Genomic DNA, 8,282 nt, shown 5'->3' with positions numbered 1-8,282 from the left:
CTGAAAATTCATATGTTGAAGTCCTAAACCACAGTGCCTCAGAATGTTTAGGAAAATGGGATTGTTACCAATGTAGTTAGTTAAGATGAGGTCATACTGGGTGGTGTAGGCTCCTAATCCAATATGAATGGTGTCTTTATAAAAAGGGGAAGTTTAGGGCTTCCCTGGTGGCGCAGTGGTTGAGAGTCCACCTGCCGATGCAGGGGACACGGGTTCGTGCCCTGGTCTGGGAAGATCCCACATGCCGCGGAGCGGCTGGGCCTGTGAGCCATGGTCACTGAGCCTGCGCGTCTGGAGCCTGTGCTCCGCAACAAGAGAGGCCACAACAGTGAGATGCCCGCCAAAAAAAAAAAAAAAAACAATAAAAAGGGGACGTTTGGATACACACACACACACACGGGGAGAACATCATGTGAAGATGAGGGCAGAGATTGGAGTAATACAGCAGGACCCCAGGAACATCAGACTGCCAGGTGGGATAGAGACATAAAACAGATCCTTCATAGTTCTTAGAAGGAACCAACCCTGCCAATATCTTGATCTCAAACTCCTAGCCTCCAGAAATGTAAGACAATACATTACTGTTGTTTTAAGACACCCAGTCTGTGGTACTTTGTGACAACAATCCTGGCAAACTAATACATTTACTCAATTGAGATAGTTAAAAATGTAAAGAACTAATGAATGGAAAATCCATCATATAAAAGGACTAATTATGAATAATAAAACCAGTTAAATATGGAAATACTCTTTGAACGATTGTGAATAAGATTACAAAATAGAATGCAAATATCAAAATGTTATCTTTAAAGAGAATAAGACAAAACATGCATGTGTGCATGTGAATGATAGATCAATTACCTTTATCAACTCCAATTTCCTTTGAAATGTTTCCCCCTAACTCAGAAATCTTCCTCCATAAGTACATAAACATAAAAATGTAAATATTTCTTTCACAAAACATGAGTATATCAGTACACAAAATTGAAACAGTATTTACTCAGTAATAAAGCTTGCGGTCACTGGAAATGCACTTTGAGTTTAAAAAAAACTGAAAAGTTAATAAGTTGGACATGTGACCTTTATGATTTCTGACTCTATATCAGAACTTTAAAAGTAAAGCTTAAATTTTAAATGTTGGTCTTTGAAATTATTTTTAAAGGGTAATGTATAACTGAATGTACAACTATTTTATTCATGCTTGATTTATACAGTAGATTTAACATTTATTCAACAAAGCTTTGCATATAATAAGAGTATACATGATGTTTTAAAAAGCTTACTAAATACCACTTAAATTGAAAAAAGTGTGTTGGGATTCAGTTCCAATATTTAGCTCATTCCACATTATGGTTTTCTCCACCTAAAATAGACTTTATTTGAACTGAAAAAACTTTTATAAACTTTATACAAATATTTTATTTTATGTATGTATTTATAATAAAAAATTAAAACATGGGTGGTTAAATTATTTCCTCTCACCTTTTTCATGAAGCAACGTATTATTTTTTGGGCCAGTTTTTGCTTCAACTCTGAGTTTCGTTTCTTTGATATTCTTTCAAATGTAAATAGATTCTTCTGGCAGTTCCTAGTGACAGAGTAACTTATTTCTGCAGTAGCAATATTTTGTTTTTCTACTAAGCTCATGCAGTAACCTGAAACTGTTCAACTGAGTCTACTCTAAATATAAGTACCGCATAACTTTCAACTTTTTATAAGCCTGAAAAGTTCAGAATTTTTTTCCTTTCGTGGCCACTCAGGAATTCTCAAAACCCGAAACTTACAATCACTTTATACTTTAAACAAAAAGCTTGGCAGGGTTTTTATAATGTTGGTAAAACAAAAATTTTAAATATAGCCTCTGCAAGTTTTGCTCAAGACCAGATGACAGCATTAAACAATTAAAAAAAAAAACAGTTTTAGTTAAAGAATCATCATTGTCACTTCCGAAACCGTCGTATAACTTCAGTTAATAAAAGATTTACTGTGCTTATGTGAATGTTAATTTTCTAAAGATTTGTTACCATGCAATGTAAAATTTATTTGGGAACTATTATGAAATAACCCAGTCATATCTTTGTCCTTATGTTGATCATTCTTATTTAATGAACATAATAAAAAGCCATATTTTAAGGATTATTAAATTTTAAGTGGGGAAGTTACTGTCTGTATAGAGGGGAGAGATTTTGTTTTTAAAGGAAGGCTTTTATTTTTGAGTGATTTTTTTTCTTTTTTAAAAGAGATATCTTTATTTTGCCACAATAGGAAAAATTGAATTTTCCAGGAGAACACCACTCCATTATGTATTTCATTACTCCATTCTGTGGTTCCAGGAGGTACTTGTTTGAATTGCAGTGTTATTACCCTAATTTTTAACTTTTTTGTTAATGTGTATGATATTGACTGGGTCAGTGGTCAAGGTTAATATCCCCATTTAACTGAAAGAAAACTGAGAGACAGGATATTCATATTCTGGCTGTTAATAAGAATTAAATGTTATTTTTCATATTTGTATCACTACAATTTGATCACTTTGCATCATTCTCTTTTATTTTAGTTAAAGTTGATTTGTTAATAACTGTAATTCCATTTATGCACTAAAGGCTAGACTTACATTTCCCAGAATGAAGAACCATTTAGAGCCATTCAAAGCATAACTATCTGATTTAGAATCATTAACTATTTGCTTTTAGATAAAAGAAAAAAAAAAGAATTGTCTAATTTAAAACTCATATTTCTACTGTTTTGTGCCTCTAAGTTCTCCAAATAATGATTACAGCAGTTTTATTTTGAATATATTTATTTACTTTAGAAACAGCAGAGAAATATGTGTATCATACAGAAATAAAGAATAAGCTAATAATGAGTGAAAGGAAAAGAAATCCATATGCATGAACATGATTTTTTTTTCCCTGTAGTCTGATGGGACATAACCATTGGCAATAATTTAATGTATAAGTTTTCATTCTTTTGTTTCCCACAAAAACAAAAAACTAGAAATTTCTTATGAGTTTATTGTACTTGTACAAACTAGAGTTAATTTTAAATGTTCATGACTAATAACCTCATTTAAAAGTTTAAAATTCAATTGATTGACCATGTCCATTTTTAATCTTATTTCTAGTATTAAAGTAGATGTATATTCATCTATAAATGTACATGAACCTGATCCTTATATATTGCAATGCATTTTCTAGATCCTTTGGCATGCCCATGTAAATACAAAGGCCCAGATGAACTTAAATTAATAGAATTTCAGAAAAATCACCATTTTTAAGGTAAATTTATCCCTGTATATTTTCACATCTTCAGTGATTATTTCCTCATATTGTTTTATAATCTTGAACATTTTGTGAGAGAAGACTGTTATTAAGAATTCATCTGTTCTTAATTTACTCCTTACCTAAAGCCACAGCACAATGTTCTATTTGTAATATCAAGGCAGTTGGTTGATGTAAAAAAGGACTGATATTAATTACAGAAAATTGTCATCAAATGGAAAAGAAAAATGAAGAGTCTTATGGAGGCTTAATCCTGATTACAGCTTCAAATTGCTCTCTCCATTAACACAATTGACACTCCCAGCTAGCAAATTTTATAGAGAAACAAGTAACCAGATATTTTCTATGGAAGATCTTTTTTCATTTTTTGTGCTTTTTAATTTCTTTAATTTCTGCCAATATAGCAATTGTTAACTTTTAAAGTCTGGTGCAAAACTTCATTTCAAAAGTATAAAGAGAATAAAACCTACCTAATTATTAACATTTTTCATTTTTTTTTTACTATGCATGTGTCCAGTGGTTGTAAAACAGCAGCTACACAAATCCACTGACACAAATATTTTAAATATAAATTTAAACATGAAAAGATGGTATTAGCCAATGTAAATAGTCACTAGATATACACATTTTAACCATGTGAATTGGATTAACTTCAAAGGATCAGAATGACGTTTGGTAAATAATCACTTCCAGTACATTAGTGCACTGGAACCTTCATATTTCGGGAAGAGATAATTCACCCCATTTTGGTGAGCAATTTTCTCACTATAGAGTTAAATTACTGTACAATCAGATCCAGTACCTTATATCCATTGGACACCTGGTTTGAGAAATTAAAGGTATTTCAAAAACACTGTTTCAGCTACCTCCACAACACTATCTGCCGCATTAGCCACTAGTTCACTCCATCATCTATTCATCAGTTCCCTAAGTTTATATTAACTTACCTGCCAGGGCAAACTAGGATATGAGTTTTCACAAACTAAGTAGTGGAATGCAATCCTTATACAGTATCACGCAGTATCAGCACATCTATATTTCCTTATATTCTGAGCTCTCTGCAGACAACAGATAAGAAAATACAAATATAATATTGATGCTAAGGACAATGAAAGTTTTAAAAGTTTTTATTTCACCAATAAAAAAGGGAAAAAGTGTGATAATTTAAAAATAGCTTTTTTTACCCTTTAAGAACATCAGGTAGTTAACTTTTCATATTAAATATTGAGTTTCACCTTAAAACCTTTGAGATTCAATCTCTACTCAATAGCTTCAAGGTGTTCACCTATAATTTCAATGTCACCATTTCCAGCTGAGAATATGATCAAGCATGAACCAAGGAGAAAGCTTAAGTTAGAGAAAATTACATTCAAATACTAGGGTTTTTTTGCATTCTACTTCTAGATCAACAGTTTTTTCCACAGTCGCTGAGGTGCTAATGCCTTTCTTCATATACGACTTTCTGGGATGGAAGATGATATGCCTTTTACTGAGATATAATTTGCATATCATAAAATTGATCTATTTCAAATGTACTGTTCATTGAATTTTAGTATACTTATACAATTGTACAACTATACCACAATCTAATTTTGGAACATACCCATCATCCTAAAAGGAAACTTTGTGCTCATTTGCAGCCACATCTCATTCCTACACTCAGTACTGAGCAAATAATAATCTATTTAGTCTCTGTAGATTTGCCTTTTCTGGATATTTCACATGAATGGAATCATATAATATGTGTTCTTTCATGACTAGCTTCTTTCACTCAGCATAATGTTTATTAGGTTCATGCATGTTGAAATATGTATCCGTATTTTATTCATTTTCATTTGTGCCTATGTTTTTTAACATGATTTAAATACTTTGTTTCCAGAAATAATTGTGTAGAGATATGTGTAATTTTTTTTTTTTTTACCTCTTGGGCTATTTTCTGTTAGAACTATTGACCTAAGATAAAACATATTTCTCATAACTTTAAAAAATAAGCATAGGAAATATCAGAACAAAGAAAGAAAAATTTAAATCAAGTAAAAGAATGTTATAAAGAAGGAAGTGGAGGATAGTTGTTGCTTGCTTTAAATTTCATTTTAAATAATTATTTTTATGAATGCCTTCCAAGATTAATTGTATTTCCTAGTTGTTGATTGTGACTTTTATGGACTGGTTGTTATTTATACCTTCAATAGCAAAGTCTAATCTGTTCCTTTTTATTTAAAAGCTGAGTGTCTTCAGCCCCTCATACAAAATAATTGTGTGATCTGAAAGAATATATAGTGTTACCAGGACAAATATTTGAAACATGTACAGATCTGAAGCAGCTTTGCAGATCTCAAAAGGGATGGATTTATTTTATAAATATATAAATATTTATAGATTGAAAAAATTAAGTTTATGAAATATACTTAAAGGGGTTATGATGACTAAAGAAGATTGGTATTCCAGCTCCTGGAAGGAATTATGGGAAGAGTGAGTGAATTCTCTCTGTTAGTTCAAAATCTTTATAGGCATATTTTACATAAGGAGTAAAAACATTATAAATAAAACATTTAATTGTACTAACTGAATTTGAAATGGACCTGTGGAAAGGGGGTGAAATAAAGACTGTGAGAGCTTCACATATTTGTGAAAAAGTGCTAGTACAGGTATCGATAGAATATAAAAATGAAGACTTTATGGAAAAGCAGGCACAATTTTTGGATGGAAAAATGTATAATTTAAGATTGTTATGGTATAAATATGAATATTGAATTTGTTAAATAAAGTAAGTAGAAATGAGCCTTAAAAGGTTTAGATTACCTGTAAGACTCTTGTTTTCTTTAAATGGTGTCAATGATTGGTACAAATTTAGGAGAGGATATGTAGAATTTGAATCCTGTAAATTCTGAATAGATTATGTAAATTATGCAGTGGTAAATATTTAAATATTAAAAAGAACTTTGAAAACAATTTGTGGGGTGAAAGCTCTGTATTACTTTCCCATATAATTGCAGTATATACTTTTAAAATACTGTTCAAATATTTAAACTTGAATATCTTACACATCCATCTAGGTGGCATTGGATTAAAAAAATTTCATGATAATAAGTTCATTCCATTTTTCTGCCAATTATATAAATCTGAAGTCATTTTAGTACAGAATTTTGACATCCTTCCTATTATAAAAAATGGGTTTGTATTCCTAGTATTTGCTTAGTTATAGCAGACTTTACCTTAGATTAAGCATTTTTTTCCAACAAATTATTTGAGCACCTACTCTGTGCTAGGTACCATGCCAGATACCATATTTACTTTGAGAAAAAATATGAAGGACTTTCCCTGAGGGAGGAAATATATTGTAGTATCTACTTTAAGACACAGCTTCTAGAGGGAGATTTTCTGGTTTCAAATTCTAAGTCTGCTACCCCTTAGTTGATACCTTTATACTATTTATTTAACAACTCCAAGCTTCAGTTTCCACAGTCATGAAGAGATATTTTCTTCTTCTTATGGTTGTTGTATGAATTTAAAGAACACACAATACGTAGCACATTGTCTGACATATACAAAATCCACAGCAATGCATAGAAAAAACGCCCACTTATTCACTAATGATGGCTCTTAGTCTAACCAAATCTGATATTATTATTCATTCTAAAAGGAATTTGAAACAAGGAGCATGACATCCATTGTCTTTGTAAAGATTCAGTTGACAACTTGTAATATAAAGCTTCTTCATAATAAATAGGTCAAGTTTATTTGAATGCAGCAGTTCAGATATAGGTACTACAATCAACAGAAACTATCAATAAATCAGTGAAGACTTAGAGAAAAATATGTTGAGTATCACTAAAAACTTTGTCTTTGAGGATATGAAGAAAAAAAAGCCTCGAAAGAACAGGTCATCTTAAGACACTGTGTTTTTCAAAACTTGAATTACTCATTATTCATTTATTTATTAATTCAATGCATATCTATTTACTGTCTACTATGCAATAGGTATTATCTCAGGCATTGAGTATACAAAGGAGAATATGTAGAAAATAAGGGAGCACAAATTTTTTGGTAACATTAGGTTTAGCTGGAGATTACTTTGCAAAATAATTTTTATTTCCCCCAGAATTCACATTTACTTCCTTGTAAGACATGATTCTTTTCAATGATACATGAATTAGAGTATGAAGAAAGGGTGCTACTAAAATAAACAACTTTATGTTTACAATTATATATTAGACAATAAATTCATTGTTTCCTATGTATTGCAAATATTCTGTACATACACATAATTGTCCTCTGCAAATGAGTGCAAAAATGCTAGGTACACTTTATTATTATTATTGAGTCTAGCTTTATGTCTATCAACAACTCCATACATTTCATAGAGAATGAAGTAATGGAATTTTAAGTTAGACTACCATGGATATTAAATATCATCCTGAATATAAACTAAACACATCCAGAGACTTTATATCAGTGAGTGGCTGAGATATTTTTTTTAAAAAAATAATTACTTTGAACAGTATCTCATTTGTACTCTGAATATAAGTAAATTATTTAAGAAGTTCTGGCCCAGAAGCTTGTAATAGGTCAACATTTGTAATATATCAACATTTAGAGGAATTCAGGAAAATATGTACAAAGGCACAAAGAAGAGGGAAGAAAGATAGATCCCATATCCCTAGAAATGTATTTGACTACTCAGGAAGGGAAAAGAGGGAATAAAGAAGAAAGCTGACCATTTTAATACCCACTGTATGGGAAAACAGATGAAGAATAAAGTTTGTAGAGATGAAAATTACATAGGTTCATTAAAGTTCACATATGTCATGCTAACAATTTTCTACATAATCGTATTCAAAATGGTTGACATTTTTTGACATTCTTCAGAATGAGAGTGACATGATCACATTTGTGTCTGTTAAGCACTTTCTTAATTGTAAGGCAGAAGAATCCATGGGGTGCAATACTGAGAACGAGGAAACATTGAGACTTGTAAAATAAAGTGATCCATATTCAAAA

Source organism: Orcinus orca, chromosome 17 (assembly GCF_937001465.1).
Source record: "Orcinus orca chromosome 17, mOrcOrc1.1, whole genome shotgun sequence".
In the NCBI taxonomy this organism is placed as follows: Eukaryota; Metazoa; Chordata; class Mammalia; order Artiodactyla; family Delphinidae; genus Orcinus; species Orcinus orca.
The sequence above is the reverse complement of the archived record's forward strand: the minus strand, read 5'-3'. Positions refer to the sequence as shown.